This window comes from Talpa occidentalis, unplaced genomic scaffold, assembly GCF_014898055.3.
Source record: "Talpa occidentalis isolate TD23 unplaced genomic scaffold, MPIMG_talOcc4v2.1 talOcc4.4, whole genome shotgun sequence".
In the NCBI taxonomy this organism is placed as follows: Eukaryota; Metazoa; Chordata; class Mammalia; order Eulipotyphla; family Talpidae; genus Talpa; species Talpa occidentalis.
This window is the reverse complement of record NW_023604295.1, coordinates 116,553,208-116,580,372: the sequence shown is the minus strand read 5'-3', so window position 1 is coordinate 116,580,372 and position 27,165 is coordinate 116,553,208. Positions and strand designations below refer to the sequence as shown.

The 27,165-nt window shown below is 37.1% G+C and overlaps 1 protein-coding gene across 11 annotated transcripts in view; it reads left to right on the top strand.

Annotated features, from left to right (window-relative positions):
• Positions 1-27,165, top strand: part of ZMAT4 (zinc finger matrin-type 4) — a 387,418-nt gene that overhangs the window by 181,010 nt on the left and 179,243 nt on the right. The gene's annotated exons all lie outside the window — the stretch shown is intronic.

The window sequence follows — 27,165 nt, the reverse complement described above, 5'->3', positions numbered from 1 at the left end:
AGCTGGGGTACAGGCCAGAGGCGTGGGAGGGTGAGAAGATCCACCAGAGAGAGAGTGGGGAAAAGAACAGGCAGACGATGGAAACACATTGCTGAGGGGAGCAGCGGGCAAGACATGAGCGGTCTGCTGTGCCATGTGGGTATCTTCCTGGCTGGCTGGGAATTGAACCCGTGCTGCAGGGGCTACGGACAGCTTCATAGCGCTGCGCTCAACCCGCTTCGCCACCAGGGTGGCCCATTCAGTATCCTTTTAGAATTAGGGAAAGGTGAGTCCTTTATTGTCCAAATTCATGGGGTATGTATTGTAGATGGTCTCTTGACCTTATTGTGAAGGACATACCAGAATTGTCTCCAGGTCTTACCATCTAACTGGAATTAACCTGGAGGAAGAAATATGGGGGCTGCTGAAAAGAATGGGGATTTGTACCATTTGGCTCATGGGGGAGCTGTGCATAACATGGCTTTGAGCCCCTTCAGGTGACTCACTATTGGGATGCCAATATCCCTCTGCTTTCTGTACTGTCTTTACATTTAAGTCCTAACAACTCTCGTGTGAATGTATTAATCTAAAAAAGAAAAAAGGAAAAACAGTACCTTAGAAACAAACATTTAAGAGAACCCCCAGGTTTTTTTCTGGATGTGACCCTCTTCAATTCTGGGTGCCCAGAAATCCTAGGTGTCTGCAAGAATCAGAGTAAATATCTATTTCTTTTCTAAGGATTCTGGAACTCCGTGATTACACCACAGTTAAACGTTAGAAAATGTATGTATGTCCGAAATTTCAAGAAAGAATTTAGAAATTGTCACTTGAATTCATAGGAATGTGAGAAAATTGCTTCCCCTCAGGAAGCCATCCTGCACCTCCAGAACCTGGAATACAGAGCAGCCTGAAAACCAAGGTCTAGACGGGGCTGTTTGCAAACTTTATGTTTTGTGAAAGGTTTTTGCCTGTTTTCCTCTCCATGTGTCTATTTCTCTCACAGTTGTATAGGTGAGTCTAGAGAGAAAATGATGTGGGAGGGACTGGTGAGCAGGTAATTGATTGCACAGTAACTATTGTAAAGAGGATTCTAGCCAAGGAGTCATGGGTGATTCTGTTTTTCACACTTTTGCCTAGCCCTTCTTCATACTATAGTCTTTGAATAAACTGACCATTTTTTAAGGCATTTTATATATTTTTTATTTTTTGTTAATTTTTTATATATATATTTTACATCATTTTTCATTTTGTACAATGTATGCATTTTAACCTTTGTTATCGTCACTGTGAAATTCCCACCACCCTTGTTTTGATCCTATTCCCTTCTCCCCCACTCCATCCCGTAGTGTGTCTCTGGTTTATAGTTTGCTTGTTGATTTTGATTTTTACATTATTATAATTAGTCTTTTTCCTGATCCCTTATTTAGGTTTTCTAGATTCCTGCTATGAGTGAGACCATCTGGTATTTTTCTTTTTCTTTCTGGCTTGCTTCACTGAGCATGATCCCTTCCAGCTCCATCCATGTTGCTGCAAATTGCATGAGTTTATCTTTTTGATTGCTGAGTAATATTCCATTGTGTATATGTACCACATCTTCTTGATCCAGTCATCTATTTTTGGGCATTTGGGTTGTTTCCATTGCTTATCTATTGTAAATAGTGCTGCAGTAAACATAGGGGTGCAGGTGTCCTTTTGAATTAATGCTTTTTTGTCCTTTGGGTAAATACCTAGGAGTGGGATTGCTGGATCATATGGAAGCTCCATTTTTAACAGATTGAGGAACCTCCACACATAAACTGATCATTTTTAAAGAAAATAATTCCTGTTCTCTAAACTATTTGCCGTTCTACCTGTGCTGACAATATTGTCACAAATAGTTGCCCCCACAACTCTCTGACTTACTTTTACCTTCAGGATTAGGAATCAGTAGGACTTGGTTAGATTTCCCAGGTCATTTGTACCCAAAATAGATTTCTTGCACCACCCTAAGGCCCACCGCAGAGGGTGCCAACATCTGGGCAAGGCCAGGCTAACTTCTGAGACAGGCTAGTGAGGGTGCATGATGGGTCCCTTTATGTTTACAACAGAATTCCTACTCATCATGAAACTCAGGATGCTGTGCTAGTCAATGAACAGCAACTTAGCTGTTGATTATAGCCATTTATAAATGACTATTCTACTTGAAGATATAGTCCAGAATTTGGCAATAAAGGAATAAAAGAGTACTGAAAAACAAAATGCTATCTGCAATGTGGCGTCCTAGATTGAATCCTGAAACAGAAAAAGAATATGATTGGAAAAACTGGTAAAATTCAATAAAATCTGGCATTTATTTGACAATAGTAATTAGTGTACTTGTCACAGTTACTCAGTTTGCAGAATGTGTCAGGATCACATGAGATATTAACAGTAGGGAGCAGAGTGAAGGGTATATGGAAAGACTACTATCATCACGACTTCTATAAATTTAAAATTGTTCCAAAATAAAAAAGCTTGTTTAAAAAATAAAGGGAACACACCATCCAGGCTCACAGTAACCTTACTTTGCTAAACTAGGTCCCTGTTTGATGTTGAAAGATTCTCTGAAATTTTAATCATGGGAGTTTTTTAAGGAATACATATTTTTACTGAATGCTTCATTTTGCATATTTCATGTTAGAAGGTATTTCTTTTGTATGGCTTGCTTAGTTAAATTGACACAGAAAGACTAGTGAATCTGTGATTTGTTCTGACCTTTTTGTATAGTCTGCAGCAGAGACCAAGTACATATTAAATGGTAAATGAGAATCTAAGAAAACCTTCCATCTGGCCCCTTCAAATTGGAACTTAAGGGCCTGCAGTGTGTGCAAGGCTTAATAGCAAAAGGATGATTCCACCCTACTGGGAAAAGATGGTATTACTGAGCAATCAAAGATAAAATTACAGGATTATAAAAGAGATACAGAATGTTTCACTAGTCTCCTTGTTAAAAGAAAGTGCTCAGAACTTTTCATAGGACAATGTTTTATATCCAGAGAGATTAACTTACCAGTGAAACAATTTCACAGTGATAGGTAGGCTAACTGTTGGGGAATAAGAAAAAGTTGAGCTGTGTGTGGGCTCCCCATGCTGCGCTAGAGAAACTGTTGGTGACAGAACTGCAGCCCTTCTAACCAGCTGGCAGCATAAATGAGCCCAGGTAGACGAGGTCCTATTATTAGAAAACTCCCTAAAACAAAAGCAGTAATGAAAATCTCCTGAAAGTGGCTAGACTTTTGACCCCAAGTCACATTGTTTTCCCTTTAAATAGAGAAAGACTCCAAGAGAGCAATTTCAGAAGATTTAGGGCATTCTTTAGAGGACGGTCACCTGGAAGGCTTTTTTCCCGTGCTCAGAATTTATGATGCAGCTTAGAACTTGCATTTCCAACAAGTTCTTGGGTGATGCTAATGTTTCAGATCCAGGTAATGTAATTTGAGAACTTAGATTTTCCTGAGTTTTTATGGTGAATTGAATTTTTTATTATTACTTTAAAACTCTGCATTAGTTTGTACCTTTTTTTTTTTTTTAGATTTATTTATTTATACACAAACTGGGGTACAGGCCAGATGCGCGGGAGGGTGAGAGGAGTCATCAGAGACAGAACGGGGATCAGAACAGGCAGACTGACAAAATACACTGCTGAGGGGAGCAGCGGGCACAACAGGAGAGGTCTGCCATGCCATGTGGGACCCTCGCCGGCGGGCCGGGATGGAACGGGCGCTGCAGAGGCTGCGGACAGCTTCACAGCCCTGCGCTCAACTGCCTGCGCCACCAGGGGAGGCCCCATTTGTGCCTTTTCTTAAGTTCTGATCCCTTCATTTTTTTTCCCTCGATGCTGTAATGACAAAGATGACAGTGGGGGGTGGGAGTGAACTGTGTTTCTGATTATCTTCTCTGGAGATCACTGAGGATGGAAGTGTATTTGGGGTAGTAAAGACATCAAACACAGGTACTTGTAGATTTCGGCAGGAAACCTGTTTCACTTCCTTGGTAGTTTTCTTCACTACTAGTGTGGTTTCACATGCAGCTTATTTGCAAGTTGTGTGCGTACTTGAGTTGGCCCACATGGGAACCTGGGCAGGGAACCCAGCCAACTGCAGTGGGTCACACTGGTGGCCCCACTTCCAGATCCTCATCTGGAAGTTGGGTTTCTTCCCAAAAAGCTAAAGGGAATTTCCTGTACAAATGCAGGATCTCTCCCCTTTTAACTGTAAACCTGAGATAGTGAGAATACAGATATGCTCCCTCTTTCTTTTAAAAATTATGTTTCTTTTTAAAAGTAATAATAAAAGAAAAAAGTCAATATGAAATATTTTGACAATATGAAATATTTAGACAATTAATTGTCTAAAGACAGGCAAGATATAAATTTTATGACATCATCTGTAGTATATTTCCAGTTTTTGTTTTCATCTTCTCTCCCTATTGTCTTTGTGAATAAATACATGCATGCATATGCAAATATTTTTGTATGTGGTAGTTGAGGTGTCTTTCTTTTCTCAAAATTTCATATTACACCACTTTGCTTTTAGAAAACACCTATATCGGTATCTATTTCCAGTCATTGAAAGAAATCTAAAGAGAATTTTTGCTTTTGTGATCAAAGGGTAGAAGCAAAAATAACATTCAGCATTGGTTGTGCAGCAGCTGTTCTAGATGGAATGTGAACCCCTGGCAGTGAGAACAACCCCCACTAACTCCTTCCTGCCCCAGACCTCCTTTATACGTGCTCTGTGCCTATCACATCATTCTTCTTTTGCTATCTATTAGTGTGATGTTAGATTTTATTTTTTTTTCTTTTTAAAAGATCTTTGAAAATTTATTCATGCATAGAACTAGGGTATAGGCCAGAGGTTTGGGGGGTGAGAGGATTCACCAGAGACAGACTGGGGAGTAGAACAGGCAGACTGACTGAAATATACTGCTGAGAGGAGCAGCGGGCCAGGCAGGAGAGGTCTGCTGTGCCATGTGGGTAGCTCCCTGGCTGGATGGAACTCATGTTGCAGTGGCTGGCGATAGCTTGATAGTAGAGAGACTTTAACCCCTGCACCACCAGGGAGGCCCCATGTTAGGTTTTATATATTATTTGGGATGATTTGGTAGGTTGTTTTAGGGGCCTGGGAATGCTCAGAAGTGTTTCCATATAAATTCGTAATATTGCTTATTCACTTTATGTCAGCTTGCCTTATAAATGCTTTCATGGAATCACTACTTTCAGACAGCAGTGGAAACTTAACATGTGAGCCATGGTAGCTGTTGTCTGTATGTGGCTTTGCATTGCATGTTGCATAAAATCAATGTGTTGGCTGTGATTTGTTAGTTCCTGTGTGATTTACATCCCACGCCCAGTGACTTCTCTGACTACATAACCTATTCTTTTACTCTGCTGCAACTATGCCTGTTCTCCTCACTCATCTATGAATGCACAGGCCACCTTTCTATTTGCTGTTCATTTCCTTCACTAGAACACTCTTTCTCCAGATGTAGCTACACTAGCATTTCTTCACTTCTTTTAAGCCTTTATTCAAAAATTCCCTCCACGGTGAGGACCTCTTGGACCACTTTAAAATTTCAGACATTTCTTTCTGTAAACTTCACATTGCCTTTTCATTTTTTTCCTCTGTAGTAATCACGGCTAACATAATACATATTTTATTTATTTTAATTATTACCAGCTTCCCCAAGTAGAAAATAAATTCCACAACAGGGCTCATCACACCTGGGTTATTCTCTGCCAAAGAATTCAATCCCCAGGACAGTGGCTGGTAAAGAGTTGATGCTCCATAAACACCTGTTTAAAACTTGATTACAGCATGCATGGAACTGGAGGGGATTATGCTAAGTGAAATAAGTCAGAAGGAAAAAGATAGATACTAGATGATTTATTTCATAGGTAGAATATAGAAAAACAAAACAATGACACTGGCAAAAGTAAATTAAAATAAAACCTAGAAATAGGACTGAAGAACTGAAGCTGTTAGAGTGGGTGGGAATGGGAATAAAGAGCGGTGGGGGTCCGGTGGTCTACAGTGAAGAATGTATGGGTGCTGTGGTGATGGGTGTGGTGTGGTAACATACATCTGAGGAAGTATGACTTTATTCCCCTAAATCATATACAGTGTTGTAAACCAATGTTACTTCCATCATCATCATCATCATCATCATCATCATCATCATCATCATAATAATAATAAAAAATAAGAATGTTGAATGAGTTTAGAACATCAATAACTATATTTCATATCCATTAATATCATCTTCATGATTTTAATAGCTTTGTTTTCATTTAATGACTTTTTATTTGCACTAATACCTAAATGTACCAGTTTGTTAAATGCTAGTTAGTTAATATATCACAGTTTGTTAAAATATTATCCTCTATTAATCTCAGTATGTATTTTTACTTTTTTGCTGTTGTAATCAGCATCTTAGCAAATAGACTTGTATGTATTTGCTCAAATTGCTGATAATTTCCTTAGATTAAATTTCCTGAAAGAAAATTTCTGGGTCAAGAAGAATATTTCTTTAAGGTTTTTGAGACAGCTTCATTAACCACTCCAGAAAGGATGTATCTTTCTTGAAGCAGTAACTTAGAATGGTCATTTTGTTTACCATGGACTATGGGATTTAAAAAAAAAAGTTCCCAATTTTTAGAACAAGGGTAAGAAATAGTAACTCATTAAAATTTTTGTTTCTTAGATTACTGGTAAATAATTTAAAAAAATAAAAAATATTATTATTGGACAAATACATTTCCTTTATACATTTTAAGTTTATGTTCTCTGCTTAATTTAGGGGGGAGTGATCAACTTTCTTTTAGAGCTCTGCAAGAACTCTTTATATAGATCAACATTTTAAAAATGCACATGATTAATATTCTTTGCCATTTGTTTTTAAATGTCTTCATGGTATTTCTTAATATACAGAACATTTTAATGTTAATGGAACAGGATATGCACATCTTTTCTGTTTCAAACTATTTTTCACTTTATGCTTAAAATTTTTAACCCATCCTAATAATGTATGATTATTTTTATGTATTTCTTCAAGTTATTTTGTGGCTTTATTATTTTTTCCAAATTGCTTTTTAATCTTTCAGTTTGATTTATTGAATAATCTAATTTTTCTTACTAACCTGAAGAATCCCCTTATTCTACATTATTTTGAATATGTCCTTTGGTTATTTCTGTTCATATTTCATTTTATTCAACTGCAACTTTCTGCCACAGAAGCCCACTTAAAAATTATTAGTTTTATATAGTTTTTTAAATATTTAGTGCTAAGTCACTCATTTTAATTTTCAAAATTATCTAAGCTATTTACTATCTTTTTTCTGGCACGAGAAATTCAGGATAATTTTTTTTTCCAACCTTCTGTGGTTAAACTTCCATTGAATTTGTAGATAAATTTGAGAAGAACTAGCTAATCTGGCCAGAATTTGTCCTTTTCTTAGAGTCATTACTAGATGTGGCTTGACATGCGTAACTCTTGACCAACTTCCAGTTTCTGAAAGTTCTTTAACTTCACAGTAAAGGTCTGATTCTTTGGTTAGCATCTTTTCTTACCCTGCTGCCTGATTTTCCAACATGAGGAGTCAATCCTTCACATTTAAGTGACAATTGCCAGCATCTGAGACTGCTGTTTTCCTACTAGCCTATCCATTTCTGCTGTTGAGATAGGAAGCTACATCTACCAGCATATAATGTATTAGTTGCATCTCTCTGCACAGCTGATAACTAGGAATCACTGTCACAGAATGGATGTAGAAAAATGACAAGTAATAAGAGTTTTATTAGTTCAGGAAGTCATATGATAAAGGATGTCCAGTATTTTTGTTGGTACAAATCTGGCCCGGGGGGACAGTGAGATGTAGATGTTTGCTTGTTTATTTTAGGGACCTTCCTTTCTGAAATACACCCTGGGTAGGTTTATAATAAAAAAAATATCTTATTCTTAAATATAGCTCTTGCTCTAGGTCAGGTACCTTTTTAAGTACTTTCCATATATAAGTTCATTTAATCCTTGCTATTACTCTATGAGGGAAATCCTATTATTATTCTAGTTTTACAGCTTATCTCAATTGAACTTTTTATGCCTTACAGCAGATAGAAATTCACTTTAAATTCTGGCATTAGGTGGTCTATCAAATTAATTTTTAGTGTGCATTTTATCCTTTTCAGTCTTCATTAATATTTTAGAGCTATACTTAGGGAGACACTTAGGGCTGTTAGCCAGGTGAATTTTAAAATGAAATTCTTGGGCCTCCCCGGTGGCGCAGCGGTTGAGTGCTGGGTTGCGAAGCCGCCTGCGACCTCAGCGGCGCCGGTTCGATCCCCGGCTGCTCCCCGGCCACCAGAGGAGGGTCCCACATGGCGCGCAGACCTCTCCTGCCGCCCGCTGCTCCCCTCAGCAGTGTACTTCGGTCCTTCTGCCTGCTCTGCTCCCAGCTCTGGCTCTGGTGAATTCTCTCACCCTCCCGCGCTTCTGACTGTACCCAGTGCATGTATGAACAAAAAAACAAACAAATAAATAAATAACACATGCCTCTATAAAATTAAAAAAAAAATAAAATAAAATAAAATGAAATTCTTTTTTTTTTAATTCTTTATTATAAAATAAAACAGGTACAAAATTCTCCCCCCCCCCAAAAAAAAAGATGTCACTTAATAAATTTGAAGACACACACCCTTGTAATAACTTCCCAGGTAAAGAAATGAGTCTTGGCAGTCATCCCAGGAGCTACTCTGTTTGTCCTACTCCTACCCTGACTTTTTGTTCCACTAAAATTACATGCTATTCTTTTCTAGAAGATTTTTTGAGGTTTTACATAGTGTCATTGCAAATATTGTCTCCCTAATTACCATAGCTAGTCACACCCAATTTTTAAAAGCATGTTTGAGTCTGTGGGTTTCTTCATTCCCTTCTTTTCCATAGAATTTTCCCTGTTTTTTAAAAAAGCAAACTTGGGTGCATTTTCCATTCAGAGTTTTCTAAAGTTTGCCTTTGCTGATTGTGTATTTATGGTTCCATTTAACTCTTTCTTATGCTCTTTCTATTTCCTGTAAATTGGTATATGTATCCAGAGAATTTATAGAATTTGAGATTGATGCATTTAACAAGACCACAGATGGTGTTGAATTCTTTTATCCAAAGACACATGATATCTGATTGTCTCTTTTTATGATATTAACAACTCTTGATGTTTAATGCATAGATCCATTGATTCCTTGGAGTTTGAGAATTTGTTTTTTTTTCTATAATTTCCTTTTCATGGATTAGTAGGAATATTTTGGAACAAGCATTTTTCTTCATTAAATGTTTGTTTTTTCTAGAAAAGGCAGATAAATTGCTTTATTTTGCTCCTGTGTTCACCAACTTTACATTAAGGAATTGGTTCCCTATCATTCTGCAGAGAGAACCAAATATGCTTTTTAAGAAATAATATTATGGATGCATAGATTTAGTATATTTGATACATTTTGATCAATTACATTATCATCCTTTTCATGTTCAAATTGTCCCGCTTTTGCTAGTGGGGATCTGTTCAGGTTTACTCCCGAGATCTCATGTCATGACTGCAGTAGTCTTTGATAACTTTCTTCTTACCTGGCATCATAAACTATTCCAGGCTTATCTTATATACTTCCTGGAGTCAGCTTTTTTTTTTTCCCCCCTGAAAAGATTGAGTTTCTTTTACTCTTCAGTGAAATGGTGTTTCATGATGGCTAGGGTTTCTGAATGTGATGTTGTTGTATTATTTTTAAGTCTCTTCAGTGGGAAGAAGTTTATATATATATATATATATATATATATATATATATATATATATAACTTACTATCTTACATGTGTTCTTCTGTTTTCTCTTTTTCCGTATTATATATCTGATGTTCCCAAATTCAATGTTCCCAAAACATTGAAATGAAAAGATTAGAATAGTCTGTAATTACTCATTTATTCTATCCAATATGACACATATAACATTCTGAGAATAACCATATTCATACTATCTTACTAATAAATTGACTAATAAATGAAAACATTTGCAGTTATGGGTCTTCCTGGTGGCGCAGCGGTTGAGTGCTGGGTTGCGAAGCTGCCCACAGCCTCTGCAGTGCTGGTTCGATCCCCGGCCACCGGGCAAGGGTCCCACATGGTGCACAGACCTCTCCTGCCGCCCGCTGCTCCCCTCAGCAGTGTACGTAGGTCCTTCTGCCTGTTCTGCTTCCTGCTCTGGTGAATTCTCTCACCCTCCTGCACTTCTGACTGTACCCAGTGCTTGTATAAATAGATAAATCTTTAAAAAAAAAATTTGCAGGTATGTTCTCCCCATTTCTAAATAGTTATATTTAAATGTCTTTTTTTTTCCTATAAGTCACTAGATCTATCATGCCACCACTTATTATTGTATTGATATCTCTTTAGTCATTTTGGTTATTTGAATCTTATATTCCAGTAGATACAAGAAGGGTTCATGAGAATAAAGTTACCTGAGTTCTTGCCAGTTATCATTTTGAACAATTTATATATTTAGATGTCAGTTTTGTTGGATATAATAATAAATAGGGGGCCTCCCCTGTGGTGCAGCGGTTTAGCGCTGGTTTGCGAAGCTGCCCGCAGCCTCTGCAGCGCCAGTTCAATCCCCGGCCACCGGCGAGGGTCCCACATGGCGCGCAGACCTCTCCTGCCGCCCGCTGCTCCCCTCAGCAGTGCACTTCGGTCCTTCTGCCTGTTCTGCTCTCCCCTCTGGCTCTGGTGAATTCTCTCACCCTCCCGTGCTTCTGACTGTACCCAGTGCATGTATAAATAAATAAATCTTTAAAAAAAAAAAAAGAATAAATAGGGTAACTTTTCTTTTCCTGAGAATGTAAGAGATGCTACTCCATTTGTTTTTGGAACCAAACATTGCATTTGAACAGTCTGCTGATAATCTAATTTTGTTTCCTTATAAATAAATTATTAGGGGCTCAAATATTTTTAAAAAAATTTATTTTAAAGTTTATTAATTTCATAGACTATATTTTAGTATTGGTTGTTCTGGATCAACATTCAATAATTGTGCTAACTTACAAAAACATACATACTGAATCAACATTCAGAGTCTGTAATTTCTTTAATTTGAATTTTAAGAGACAGCAATATATTTGCTTTGTAATCTCATTTTGATTTTCTATTTCAAGGTCTCTAATTATTCATATATTGGGCCACCTTTGTCTTTCTTCAATTTGTCATTTTCTATTGACTCTCTTAGCATCTCTTCTTTTAAATGTTTTCCTTCATTTTACTTTCTCTTTCTCTTAGAGAATTGTCCATTGTAATTATTCATCTTGTTTCTTCTAGTTTATTCTTCATTGTAGAAGTGGTTTATTCTTTTATTTCTAAATATTTTTATAGTTCTTCCACCTATTTTGGGAATTTGCTAGTTCATATTTATTATGTCCTTTCATATTGTATCGTATTCTTAGTTTCTTGTTTGGTTTGAAATACAGGGTTAACTAAAATAAAATGTACATTGTATATTATATATTATTATACATATGATATATATTATGTATAACACACTTTCCGTAATATTTTCAGATTACAAAGCATGCTTTCATACATTGCATTCTTTTATCCTGACTTTTTTTCTTATGAATACACAAATAGGATTGATTTTTATTTACCACCTACCATGGGAAAACTTTCAGATTTGAAAATTATAAGTGGCATCCAGTACACTTAAATCCAAAGCTTATGTCAGCATCTTTTGAATCCAGATCTGTCCCTTTATAATTTAATACTGTTTTTTTGTTTCATACCACATCATATGAAACACTGTCCATGATCCAGGAATGATACCTTTTTAACCCAAGTAATTAGTATCCCATTAGGTACTAAAAGATATATGCTAAATGGTGTTAGGTGTTAGGAAAAGGTCTAAATAAAGTGCTGTGGGACTTCTTTTACAAAGAATGAAATTTCTTTGTAGTGGGGAGTATTGGAGAAGATTCGATGAAGGAAATAGCGTTTGAATGACACTTGCATTCAGAAAGTCTAGGGAAATTGTGATTGGAAAGACATGGAGGAATGTACTCATAGCTGAAAGATAGGGAAAATTCATACATTGGTTCATTTTTCCCTTCCTATACTCAGTTCAACCATTTTTTTAAATTACTATGCTATGTGCTTGATGCTGTGATAGGATAGACATAGAATGAAAGAAGCCTGATCTCATCAGGAGACTTAAACTTGATATAACACTTAATGGACTGTCTTCACTTACTGGCAACATCAGACAAGGGCAAGCAGCCATATAATGGAGAGCAGGGAAATTTAAAGCTGGGATGTCAAGCCATTCTTTTGGCAGGCTCCTTGGTGTTCCTCACCTTGAAGAAATTAGTTTACTTGGAGCATATTATGTATGAAAATCAGTGGTGGGAGAAAAGCTAGAAAAGTGTCTTGAAAGTTAGATTTTTAGCAGTCTTTATATGTCATGATAAGGAATTTATTTTTAGGTGGTAAAAAGATCTTGAAAGTTTTTGATAAGACTGATCTAAGATGCCAGTGGCGTTTAATGGAAATAGCGCCCCCTTGAGTTTAGTTAGACAAGGATTCAAAAATCAGATCCACCACATTCTGTGAGTATGACACTTTGGAGGACTCATTTAAATGCTCTGAGGATTTTTCTCCCCCTCATCTATAAATGTGGGAATGTATTCATTTATTGTTTCACTGATTCCTTCACTTATCTGTACATTTTTTAACTTAACTAACATTTAATCATTGTTCCCTATGTTCTAAAGTCATAGTGTCCCAACTTAGTAGCCACATAGAAACATTTAGCACTTAATTAAATATTAATTATGGCGTTAATATTAATTAAAATTATCTGTAATTGTGAAATAAACCCCAGATTTCAAAGACAGTATGACAAAAGGCATATAAAATACCTCATTAATAATCTTTATGTTGAATGCATGTTGGAAGGAAAAGAATTTGGATATAATGTGATAAATAAAATATGCTTTCAAAAATTAATTCCACAGGTTCTTTTTGTTTTTTTAATACAATTAGAATACAAATTTGAATACAATTAGAATACAAATACAAAAATCTAATTGTATTTGAATACAAATACAATTAGATTTTCTAAAATCTATTAGAAAATTTAAATGTGACCTCATTTGTAACTTGTACAAAAGGACAGTGCTGTTTTAGATATGGTTGTTTAGTAGTGAATAATTTAGTAGTAGGAGACAGTAAATAAGAAAATTTGACTATCTAAGTCATAATTTTAGAATGTAAATTAAGAGCTGTGAAGAATGTAAATGTATTATTGCATTGTAATGCAATAGAGAGGAATTCTGGCTGGAACAGGAGGGATAAGGGAAAAGTAGATAAAAATGGGTTGAGAGAGAATTAGATAATTTGGAGATATAATTCAAGAATAAGGATTTTTCAGGTTTTGCTGATGGAGTGAGTTTAGAGGATAGAGGGAAGGCAAAAAAGGAATAAATGCTAAGCCTATTTTAGGATTACTATGAAAACAGTGTGATAAAATACATAAGATACCTAAAACAATGTGTGACACGTCTGACTCTCAGAAAATGGTAGTTGTGCTGATACTGTGGCATCTGAGGGTGTGAATGATGATGGGGAATCGTGCTGCTTGGAGGGAGGATCTGTCTGGCATGGGTATCATTCCAATTTTAAGCTTGCCTCATCTCTATCCAATCTCAACATGATGTCTCAAATGGAAAATACATTTTTTTCTTTGATAGTTTTTGAGCTTTTCAGAGCATTTAGACATTTGTCTTCCTCTCTTCTCGCCCAACTCCCACAGCACCTTTGTTCGCTCTGGCACAGCTACTCATTTGTGACATGTTTGTTAGTTACTTCTCTTTGTTAGTGGGGCTTATCTAACTTATGTGTTTGCTTTCTCTCAGGAGTCCTGGCTAATTTCTCCCTTCTGGGGTCTTGTAAGTGCTGTTACCATCTGCTTAAATATTTCTTCAATGACTGAAAAACAAATACCAAAGGCACACAGAGAATTCTACATCCGTCCTGAGTAGAAGTCTTCCTTCTCTCTTTCCTTTGCAAAATAATAATAATAATAATAACCATTTTCCCCAATACCAGGGAAATGGAGGGCTTGTAGACAGTGGGTGGATGGTTTCTGTCCTGGTGACAGGGCATATATCTCTCTAGTTGTTGGTACAATAAAAAGCTGGCAAGAGCTACAATGTAGATTCATCAAATGTAGACAGTGCAGCCTCTCCATGGAATGTCTGAACACCCACTGCCTACAGAAAGACATGTCCCTTTGGGGTTGGCAAGTGCACACTGTCACATGTCATTGCCACTAGAGCCATTTCAGTGTTGGGGATGAATTTGATGTCACTTGACCTTTCCTTCAAATCAAATCAATCATGTTAATGAAAGACATGGGAAAGATTATTGTATGTGGAAACAGATTTATGTGACCAAGTTAGAATTGGCTAATGGATGCTCACTTGAAGTCTTTCATTCAGCAACTACATATTTCATCTTCATAGAGTCTCTTCTTTGTATCCAGACCCATGGCCAGCTCTGGAGCTGAGTGAGGGAGGGTAACTAAAGTTCTTTGAGATGTTTTTTGATACACTCTTAAGAAAACACTGGTAAAACAAACATCAAGATCTAATCAAAACTCATGGCACAGACATTAAGTACTGGGAGAGGTCAGAGTGAAAATGTGGATGAAATTTGCAGAAATCCTGAAAGGACTCTGGATTAAATAGATCTTGGCATCTGGATGTGATTTGAATAGTTTAGGAGGAAAGAGAACACTATGACCTAAATGGAGTGGAACAGGATGCAAGACAACAGAGGAGACAAGCTTGCTGGGATCTTGCCGTCAGGAAGTGTGACTTGTAGCGCTTTCGGTCCCAATTAAGTGTGAGAGGAGACGGGACGGTCATTTCTGCTTACTGCCTCATTTCAAACTTCAATTACACACTATCAGCGGTGACATGCAAACAGCATTTATTGAACATTTCATCTTACTACAGCGTGTGTGCTGAGAGGAACAACTATTCCTGCCTCCAGCAGGGGTGTCAGACGGCTCTTGTCTTTAGCCATAGCTTAGTAGCCTCTACAGGTAGACTTTTAGTGTAGTCATGAGATGCCTTTATTTTATTTATTGTTGTACTTACCGCAATGTTTTCAAGAAAATGGCCACTTTAAAGAGGTGCTGCTTCTCAGTAATTAACCTGAGAACAAGAGCCGTGCAGCAATAGTGGCAATGGTTTATGTCATTATGGCCCAGTCTATACTTGACATCAAAAGTGTCTGCTCCATATTATTATTATTGTTATTACTAATATTGTGATTATTAATTTTTATTGTCTTTTTTAATTAAAGCAACATTGGTTTATAACACTATATGATTTGGGGGTATAGGTTCACAGGACTTCAAATGTAGGTTACCTCATTGCACCTACCACCCAAGCACCATAACCTTCTACCACAGTCCATTGGGTACCCACCCCCGTGTACTCCCTACAACCACCTTTCCCATCTAGTAGATGCTATTCTATAATAAGATTTCTAGAGTTTTTCATGTAGTTTTTGTTTCTTTGTGTCTTTTTTTAAAATTTTTTAATTTTCTTTTTAAAAAGATTTATTTATCTATACAAGCACTGGGTACAGTCAGAAGTGCAGGAGAGTGAGAGAATTCACCAGAGCGGGGAGCAGAACAGGCAGAAGGACCAAAGTACACTGCTGAGGGGATCAGTGGGCACGGTAGGAGAGGTCTGTGTGCCATGTGGGACCCTTGCCGGCGGCCCGGGGATCGAACCGGCACTGTAGAGGCTGCAGGCAACTTAGCAGCCCAGCGCTCAACCATTGTACCACCAAGGGAGGCCCCTGTTTTGTGTCTTTATAGTTTACATATGAGTAAAATCATTTGGCATTTCTTTCTCCTTCTGATTAATTTCACTTAATGTGATCCCCTCCTGTTCCATCCATGAAATGTCTTTAGCCCAAATGAACTTAAGTAATCACAATGCCAAGGATGTCCAGCAAGTGCTCTGAGGAATTCCATAAACTACACCTATACATGAATAAAATAATCCTCATTATGTCTTCCTTTCTCAATGTGTTTGCCTCTAAGTGAGGATACCCAAAAAAAGTTATGGCTTTAATGTTAGTATTTCTTTAAACTTTTGAAATAATTGAAATGCCTCCCTTGGTGTGGGTTTTTTTTTGTTTTTTGTTTTGTTTTTTTGCTAATAACATATTTATTGAGATACAATTCATGTATTATCCAATTCACCTATTTGAAGTGTATTTGTGCTATGTGAGGGTTTTCAGTATACACAGTTGTATAACTATCACCATGATTAACTTTAGAACATTATCATCGAAAAGAAATCCTGTACCTGTTAGCAGTTCTCCCCATTTTCCCGCACCTCTACCTCTATATCCCCCTACTCCTAGACAATTGGTGATATGCTATCTATAACATTTCCTATTCTGAAAATTTCATGTAAAAGAAATCATATAACATCGTCTATTGCGTCCAGCTCCTCTCACTCAGCACAAAGTTTTCTGGATTCCCCTATATTGTAGCATAGAGCAATACCTCATTGTTTTTACTGCTGACAATATATGCCAGTGTATGAATATAATGTATTTTATTTATTCATTTTCAGTTGATGGACAATTGTGGTGTTTCCACTTTGGGCCTATTATAAAGTATACTGCTATAAATATTTACATGCAAGTTTTATGTGGACATATATTTTTATTTCCCCTTAATGAAATATGCATTCAATTATCTTTTTTTTTTCCCCATTGCAGTTATGTTCTATGAAGTTACCACCAACCCTGAATTAGTAAACTGTAAGCCATTGCTCCTAGGGGAATACAGTGCTAAGTTCCTGTGAGCCACTGGATATCAATCTTTTGTCAACCCATCAAAACATAACCTTACCTTGTTTTGTGCATGCTTTGTTAACAGATTCCTTATTTAATGTATATTTCTTAAAAGTACTTTTTTGGGGGTTCTTTACAATAAAATACTAAGAAGAGTTTTAACATTTTCTTGACACTGAGCAGTATGGTGAATTTCTTTGGCTTTTAGCCTCACAACAATGCTGTCCATATTTTTAATTTTGATTGCTATCTCATGAATCTACAAATGTTGCCTCCTTTCCATATTTTCCCATATCTTTATCAATCATGCACTATAGATGTCGCTGTCCCACTTGCAGGAGCAATCTCAAATATGTATCAATGAATTTCCTCTTCTTTGTTCTGGATGTACTGTATTGTTGATTAACATTGAACTCCAGCCATAATCACTATTACTCATGCCTGAATGAGGCTTATCTTACAAGGGCATCTTCTCCATTGTAACTTTCTTGTGCTTGGGAACATTAGATAGCACTTCAGCATTATCCTTGGGGATCATTTTAAGCAGTAAAATCACCAAAAAATGTAGAAAAATGCAAAAGAATGTGACACTAAGTAGACCATGAAAAAAAAAAAAAGTCATTTACAGGATGAGTGGTGAAACAGGACAACAGAGCATCCCATTGTTCAATCCCAGCTGAGAACATGAATGTCAGGTGACTCAAATTTTTTCCACTATCAGTGTGGTGAATTACCACAAAGCAACAGGTATTGATTTGGGGACTACAAATAAATATTTGCAAGTAGGTAAATTTGGAGATATATATGTGTGTATAACAAAGATTGACTGTACCTAGAAGTAGAACTGCTGAGTCACACAGTAACTCTGTGTTCAAACATAGTAGGAACTGCCAGATGGTTTTCTGATGTGGCTATGTGATTTTACATTCTCACCAGTAGTGTATGAAGGTCACTATTTCTCTTCATCCTTGCTAATGCTTTTATTACCCATCTTTCTTATTCTAGTCCTAGTGCTTATAAAGTGGTTTGACTTGCATTTTCCTGATAGCTAATGAAGTCAAGCATCTTTTCATGTTCTTATTTGTGCTTTTTTTTTTTTTGTAGTAATATCTACTGAAATCCTATGCTCATTTTTAACTTTGTATAAATTTCAATAATAATATTGGGGACTTTGATACTGTACTTTCTATATTGGTTAAAATAACTAAGAAGAAGATTAAGGATAGAAAAGATTTAAGCAACTCAACCTAATAGACCTCCATATAATTGTGTATTTTTCCCTTCAGTTCTATCAGTTTTTGCTTCTTTATTTTGGGACTACATAGTATATTTGCAGATACATAAACTATCATGTCTTTCTAATGATTTGCACTTTGTTAATTATAAATAGGCAATCTTTATCTCTAGTAATAATTTTCCCTTAATGTTTATTTTGTCTGCTTTTAGTATAATCACTATAGTCTTATTATGAATGCTATTTTTTTAAAGATTTATTTATTTATGCATGGAGGAACTGGGGTACAGGCCAGAGGTGTGGTGGGTGAGAGGATTCACCAGAGACATGGTGGGGAGCAGAACAGGCAGATTGACTGAAATGAACTGCTGAGGGGAGCAGTGGGCGAGCCAGGAGGTGTGCTGCGCCATGTGGGTATCTCCCTGGCCAGGGATCAAACTCATGCTGCAGTGGCTGTGGATAGCTTCACAGGTTGCATCTTAACCCCTTGTGCCACCAGGGAGGCCCTGTTATTAATGTTATTTGCCTGGTATATCTTTGCATCCTTTTATCCAGTTGTGTCATTAAATCTACAGTGATTCTCCTCTGGGCAACAGACAGATTGCTCATATTTTCTTTTCATCCAGTCTTGCCATTTCTATTTTCATTAGGTTGTATATGCTTTCAGTTAGTATTACTGTTGCTGTGGTTGGATTTATGGCTATCATTTTACCTTTTATTTTCTTTATGAATTATGCTCTTTTTGTTCTCTTATTTTGCCTTTACCATTTTCTTTTGCATTAAGAGACTATTTTTCCCACAATATTTTAATTCCTTTAGCTATTTTTTCAATGTATTTTTTTGGATTTTTTTTTATTTAGTGATGGCTCTAAGGCTTGACATATACATCTTAGCTTATTGGAATCTACTTACAATTCAAGTTAATTTTAGCCAGACAAAAATGTTGCTCTTATATAGTTGGCTTCTCTCTTCCTCCTTTTTGTGCTACTATTGTTATACATATTACACCCATGTATATTACAAAGTCAGCAATATATTGTTTAAATTTTTACTTTATACAATTTCGTATCTTTTAAAGAACCTGAGAGAAGAAATAAGAGCAGTTGTATATTTCAGTGTCTGTTACATTAACCTTATTATTAAATTTCTTGGGTCTCAATTTGTTTCTGTGGATTTGAGTTACAATCTGGTATCATTTCTTTACTCCAATACAACCTGTTCCTGCCTATTTTCTTTGTGTTATCTTTATCAAATACATTTCTACATATATTAACTCAATTATGCATATGCATGGATTTTATGCATCTAGATTTAAAGTATTTACAGCTGTTATAGGGCAGCCCCAATATTGAACAGTTTGCCTGGCTGTGGGTCCTCACCCGCGCGCTTACAAGGGACTTATGAATACTCCACTACAGGCATACACAAAAGGTTAATAAAAGGCTTATTTACAAGGGAAAAGGAAATAAGGAAAATGTACAACTCAGGGAGAAAATAGGGAAATAAAGTCTTTAATGCGTCCTACCCGATCCACCGACCTGGAAACCCAAAGGCACCCTCAGCACTGGCCAGACGCTGCGAGCTGGCGGAGAGCCAAAATGGGGGAACCCCTCCAAAGCCCACGTGTCTGCCTTATATCAACCTGGCTGCTTAACCCCACCCTCAGGTCCCAGCCGCCTTCCCTTTGGTGGTGATGGGATTTGGAGTTCCCAGTGTCTTTGGCTTTGGCCTGGGGTGGGGGTGGAGTCCACAAAGCCTGTATGGAATTAGCTTTAGGACATCCTTTTCCCCCTAACACAATGAGAAAGAAGAAATATGGATATATATTATCTCTTATAATTACATAATTACCTTTATTGGTGCTTTTAAAGAAAATTTTAATTATTCTCTGATATGACTTGCTTTCAACTTGAATAACTTCCTTTAGTGTTTCTTGTAAGATGGATCTGCTAGTAACAAATCCTAAATATATTATCTCTCAGTTTTTGTTAATCTGAATGTCATTATTCAGCTTCATATTTAAAAGGTAGCTTTGCTAAATATAAGGCTTTTGGTTGATGGATTTTTTTTCCTCTCAGTACTGTGTATCATGTCATCCCACATCTGGTCTCTATCAATTCTCATAAAAATTCAGTTGTCAGCCTTATTGTGGTTTCCTTGTATATGCTGAACTGTTTTTCTCTGCTGAGTTAAAAATTTCCCTTTGTTTTGGCTATTGGTCCTTTTATTATGAACCATTTAGGTATAAATCATTTTGTGTTTAAATTACTTGAATGTTATTGAACTTGTTGGATATGTAGAAAAATGTCTTTCTTCAAATTTGAGATGTTTTCAGTCATTACTTTGAGTATTTTTTTCTGCTCTGTCTCTTTTCTTCTGGTACTATCATTTAATGTATTTGCTGTTGTACTTAATAGTCCCCCACATTTCTCTGAGGATCTGTTCAATTTTCTTCATTCTTCTCTTGTCTGGATTGTATAATCACTACTGGTCTATATTCAAGTTCACTTGTTCTTTCTTTTGACAGTTAAAATCTATTCTAAGTCCCCCTAGTGAATGTTTCATTTAGTTATTACACTTTTTAACTCCAGAATTTTCATTTGATTATTTTTATAATTTCCATTTCTTTATTGATGTCTTCCATTTAATTAACATCAGCATATATTATGTTACTTATTTAAGCATGATATCCTTTTATTATTTGGTCACACTTATAATTGTTTGAAGTCTTTGAAGTTACTTTGAAATCTTTGCCTTTTAAACTTAACATCAGTGTCTTTAAGCTTTATTTATTTATGCATACAAGAGCTGGGGTGCATGTCAGAGATGCAGGGGAGGGGTGAGAGGATTCACCAGAGACAGAGTGGGGAGAAGAACAAGCAGATCAACGGAAATACACTCCTGAGGGGAGCAGCAGGCGAGTCAGAAGAGGTCTGCTGCACCATGTGGGTTGCTCCCTGGCTGGCCAGGGGATTGAACTGCAGAGGCTGTGGATTGCTTCATACTGCAGTGCGTTACCCCTTGCGCCACCAGGGAGGCCCTTTAACATATTTTCAGGTAATATATTGTGCCAATATTTGATATTGATTTACCTTTTCTCTAGGGCTTGTTAGTAGGGCCATTTGCTTATTTATTTGTCAAATGTCCTAGCTATTTTAATAATATCTACTTTTTCACTATGGGCAGCAACTGTCATTGTTCAGAGGTGCAGCTTTAGTCATGAGTTTAGTCTCTTTGAGATTTAAAACCACAGTGGTTCTAGCAGGACCCTTTGACTATCTCTTTGTGTGATCTTTTCAATTAAGTTGCTGCCACTGCTGTCCTTATACCCAGCTTTTCAACTCTACTAATTGTGGAAGATTGTTCTATTGTTTCTGCCAATGCCCTGGGGTATAAATATTCACCAGTCTGATCTAGTACATGCAATCCTTTTGTAGTTTAATTTTGAAGTTTGTTATGACTCCAGGAATGCTCTCCTTAATTGTCTCCCTAGTTGTCCCTGGTAAACTAGTTGGCCTATGGTTTAGCTTGCAGCTCTAATGGGATTATCATCTTTCCATGAATTGTTTACCACCAAAGTCTCCATTGTTTGTGAGAAGACCCTGAGGCTTAAATCTTCTCACACTCTATTGAAAATAAGGTCAGTTTCATTTGGGAGAGTTTAGAAGCTCTTTGTTCTTATGGTCATCTTCTTCCCTTCTGTTGTGGGAAGAGTCTCTGTGCCACTGCTCTGTAGTTGTGGATGAGGACAGTGCTCTGTGTATCTCAGAGTGACAGCTCTACTTTATTAACTGGGCTGGGATGGAAGCCTCTAATTTCCATAGCTTGACTCTACTAATATGGAACTTTTATGCTAAAAGTGAGCTGGGGCAAGGGCAATCAGAATTCCAATATTCTTGGCCTGTTGTGCTGGGGTAAACCTTATGCCTATAAGTGGGTGGGGGAAGAGAGTGCCTGATATATTAGCTACATTGCCAGGAATTTAATTTCTGTATCTTGGAGCAGAAGAGGATGTGATCATGCTGATGACATATCCCTTGAATGGTTGATAGGAGAGGGAATCCTATTTTCTTTACTATACCCTACTAAAGTAGAGCTCTCATTATGCTGAACAGGGGATTTGTAGGGAGGGATAGGGTTGTGACTGAAGTGGTATAGGCTCTTGCTATTCTTACTGAGAGTTACTAAATTTACCCGAATAAATATTTCTTTTTTTTTTTAAGATTTATTTATTTATTTATACAAGCACTGGGTATAGTCAGAAGCGTGGGAGGGTGAGAAAATTCACCAGAGCCAGAGTGGGGAGCAGAGCAGGCAGAAGGACCAAAGTACACTGCTGAGGGGAGCAGTGGGCGGCAGGAGAGGTCTGTGCGCCATGCGGGACCCTCCTCCAGTGGCCGGGTTGCAGCCTGGGATCGAACCGGTGACGTAGAGGCTGCGGGCAGCTTCCCAACCCAGCTCTCAACCGCTGCACCACCGGAGAGGCCCTGAATAAATATTTCTTAATTTGATGATGTTTACTCTTAGCATACTTTCCATAGATTTTGAAGAATATGATATGTTATAATTTTCAGAAGTTATGATTATTTTGCTGGGGAGCAGTTTCATAGAGCTCTGACTCTAACTTACTGGAAATGAAACTCTCTTAGGCTTTATATACACTTACAGTAAAAAAAAATCAAAGAAATTTCTTAATTTCAAGTAAAATATCTTACAAAATTTCTTATGAGAAAAGAAAAGGCCTTTCATGACTAGATTTCTGGCCAGATACACTTTCTGAAAAATTACTAACTTTGAAAAATTCTTTGAACAAGTCGCCTTAGGAAACTCCACAATCATTTTTTTTTTCCTTTTGCCAATGAGGATATTATATAACTAGGATATTCATTCCTAGTCCGGGAACCAAAACGAAACTATGAAACCAAGGGATACCGGGGAACCCCCAAACTGCTAAGGGGAAATAATCCTTTCTGCCCAGACTCAGGGTTTGGTCATCTATCCACAAAGACAAAGGAATCAGACTCTTAGTGGTGCAAAAATCTTTAATTGATGTGAAGTTTAAAGGACATAGAGAGGGAGTGAAGAAAGGGTTTCAAATGACAGACTGCTCATCAAACTCCAAATATCACCCATCCCTCTCATGGGCAAATGCCCAACCAACAAGCTGGACACAGAGTACGGTGGCTGAGGCCCAAAAGCTTTTCAGAAATCCAAGGCATCTCCCAGTGAGGGACCATGATAAAAGTGTTAGGTAGGTTCCAGAGAGCTGGGACGGAAGACAAGATTCAAATTTCACGAAGCGTCATATAATCCATTATGAAATCAATATGATATTTGCCATCTTCTTTCCTGCCTATAAACACAATAAGATTACAGAAATGGTCTTTTCACATATCTCTCCTTCCCCATTCCACCATGTATATATACTATACACATATACTTTGCTCTTTCCTCCTTCCCAACTGTCCGTCATTCAGGAATTCCAGTTCGTGGCATACTGGGAATTACAATCCAAGACCTCTGAGATGTTGTCAGTGTAGAAGTGGGGGTAGGGAAATGGTGCCCATTCCTATAGCCTCAGTGACATTCCCTCTCCTTTTGCAGTGACACATCCTATAACAATTACACTGACAAAACTTCAGTATGACTGAAGTTATGTCTCCAGTTTAAACCCATTTTTTCAGATAACCTTAGGTTTCTCCCTCATTTACTTGATAGCTTGAGGGCTATTCTCAACTATTTAAGCCAGAAAATTTAAATGTATTCATTGAAGTCAGTTCATCAAACTTTATGGCGTATCTATGCTGGGTCATCTATTGCTCTGGGTGCAGTGAGAGATACCAATAAAGAGGATATGATGTGTAGTTGCAAGGAACCATTAATTTGGGATTCAGATAGTCAAGAATACAATCTGAATTTACATTCTCACACTTGGCAGGCATTTGGTTAATATTGAGATTCTCTCTGGTAGTTTTATCTGCACCAAGTTGATTAGTATAGTCAGAATGCATGGTATTTACAATTACATCATGTTACAGTGACTCCTTTAGTGAAATACCCCATAAACATGTGTTGATGTCCTCAGAGGCTACCTGGCTTCTCAACACACACACCCTCTATTGTCAAATGCCTGTACTTTCTCTGTCCCTCCTCTATAACTATAGCATAACTACAGACATGATAATTGTTTTGTATAACAATTGGTTGTCATATTATTCTTTGATTTTTCTATATGATGATGTGAATGACTTTGTCCAGAATAGACATCTAAGAATACATATTAACACTGCCATCATGAAAACTAACTAAATACTGCAAACATGTTGTACTTAAACCCTCAAGTTAGTTTATAAATTGTTAGTAGTTTGGGTTTTTTTACTGGCCATCTTCCTATAAGTCTGAAGGATTTTGGCTTGCAATTAGAACTCCTTTCCTCTTTGACTCTTACATCATATAATTTATTAACCTCACAAATCAATTCTCAGCTCCACTCAGTAAGCATTTGAAGGTCCACTAACGTGGTAAGCATTGTGCTAATTCTGAGTCTTCGGTCTCCTTGATCTTAAAGAAGTTTTGTAGTCTCATGAAAGAAACAGATATGAAAACAAGTAAATGTAATAATTCTCTGTCCTATTATAAAGTAAATATCAAGACACATAAAGGACCTAATGCTGACTCAAACTACTGGAGGAACAGTAGAAGTAGTCAGAAGATACTTTAGTTCAAGGAAATGATGATTGAATTAAGCCATAAAGGTAGACTCTGAAAAGATTAGGCAAGAAGTGCTAAAGAAAAGCATTCCAGGCATGAGAAAGACTTTAAGATGAAGATCCATACACAGGCTTAGTTTACATGATTTTTTTTTTTTAACTCACAATTAGGAGAGTGAGTCCAGTACAGGACTTTATTTCCTTGATTGTAGTATTTTCATTTTATTTTCTGTCTTCCTCCCTCAATTCTCTTGAAGTTGTTCATAATAAGGACTAGTCATATTCATCTAATATATTTAGTAGATTCTTCAATGTTGTCGAATTATTGAATTCCTAAGTCCACTTTTTATTATCCAGTTAAGGGCAATTCTTTGCCCTGAAATCTAGTTCTGAATGTAAATCCTATAATGACCACGGCCCCTGTATCTGGGCCTCTATTTTTTCCTTAGATACATCTCCAAGATAGATTTCTAGGGAGTAGGGATTGGTTCCTGTGGTCAGGATTGGCTGATCCTTTTTTAGGAAGTGACCTTTGGGATGCACAGATTTCTAAAGAGGTATGTAGATTGTGTGTTAAACTTTGGCTTATGATAATGTGCCCAATCTTAGGAATAACATGTTTTGACCTGTATCTTGCATAATAGGTAAAATAAGTGATTTGATCACCTACCTTTACCTTGACAACATTGTTTTTTTTAAATCTAGGATAAATATCCTGTAATATATAATGGGAAAGTTCCAGTTTGGGTCTTTCATCCCTACTGAGCTACCCTTTCATCATTTCTACACTTGGGCAATTCAGTAACTCCCTGATTTGTCATTTCCTGGTACTCCTGTGCTCTGTCCCTTCCCGGGGATTCAGTGGTATCTCCTAGGCTTAGTTGGAGAGGTAGGCTGGGGAAGTCAGCTCTCTCCTTTATGTCTTGGTCCCATTAGTCTCCACAGTAAATCACACCATGGTGTAAAAATGTTTATACCCTTTCTGACTTTTTTATTTTACTGAGAAGAAAGGTCAAAGCACCTGGTCTTTAACCCTCAGCAAGGTACACTCTGGTAGACACAGTCTCAGTGCCTACCCAGGTGTTTTACCTGAAGGTTTGTCCCTCTCTAAGAAGCCCTTCTTTGGGTCTTTCTTCCCCTCTGGGTAAGTCTCATCTTTCTCCATAGGACCCATTACCTCTTACTTCCCCCCACCAACCTTGGTACTTGTTAAATCTCAGTCACTAACTGTAGTATAAAGAGGGGGGACTCTAAGATGTAATATTCTACAGTCAAAATAATAAAAGGCAGTAGGTGAGGCTGTAACTCCAAATCAACAAAATCTCTTTTGAGAAGTCTTTCTTTTCCCTATCCGTGAAATTCAGATTAGCCTTTTGGAGCATAGGAAAGGGCTCTTTTCTTCATTATCTCTCTCTCTCCTCCCCCCTCTCCCTCCAATCCTCCCAAGGAACAAGAGTCATTATCAGCGATATTACCCACTAATGACTTAAAGAGGAAGGAGTTAGTTTTCTAACTGCAACATAATTTGTAAGGCAGCACTCTCTCCAGATGTCCGGATATCTTATTAGGCAGAAAGATATATAATTCCTCTTCTCCCTCCCATCCTCACCCTCATGCTCCTCCCCATCCCATTTTAAAGGGCACTATGGGTTGGCTAGGAATAAGAGAAAGGCCCTTGTGGAGCCAGATACTCATTCAAGACTGCTCTTAACCCCACATGCCTTGCTATTGGAGTTCCATTAAGGAATAGATTAACTCCTTATCTGAGACTCTGTTTTTCCTCCAATTTCTAACTCAGCAGGAGGGGAGTCAGTGGATTCATCTTCCCTTTGCATAATATAGGTAATTGATGATCTGTGTGCACAATAGCCAGGTGAAATGTACTAATGAAGGATTTTTTTTTCTAAATTATGATTCACTTTCATTAAGACTTCCATAGGAATAAAAGTCAAACTGGATTTAAACATTTTATGTGGCATGTAACAAATCACCTTTTCTAAATAAAAGGGAAATTACCCAAATTCTCCTAGAAAATTCAGCTGGCATGGTCATCATAGCTTTATTATATATACTCAATTTAATTATGAAGAGTGTTCACTTCTTTAAAGAAATATTACTAAAAAGAAATCCTTGACCATGTGACCATGTATCCTGGTGAGGCTAAAATTGGTCAAGGCAGAGCTGGATGCCAAATGATAATTTCTATTAAATAATTCAGACCGTCTGAACTCTGATATTTTACTTACTTTAATGAGTATAATGATGCAATTAGAGACTGCTCTCCCCTTGATGCCAGATACATATGTCCTAGTCTAATTGTAAGC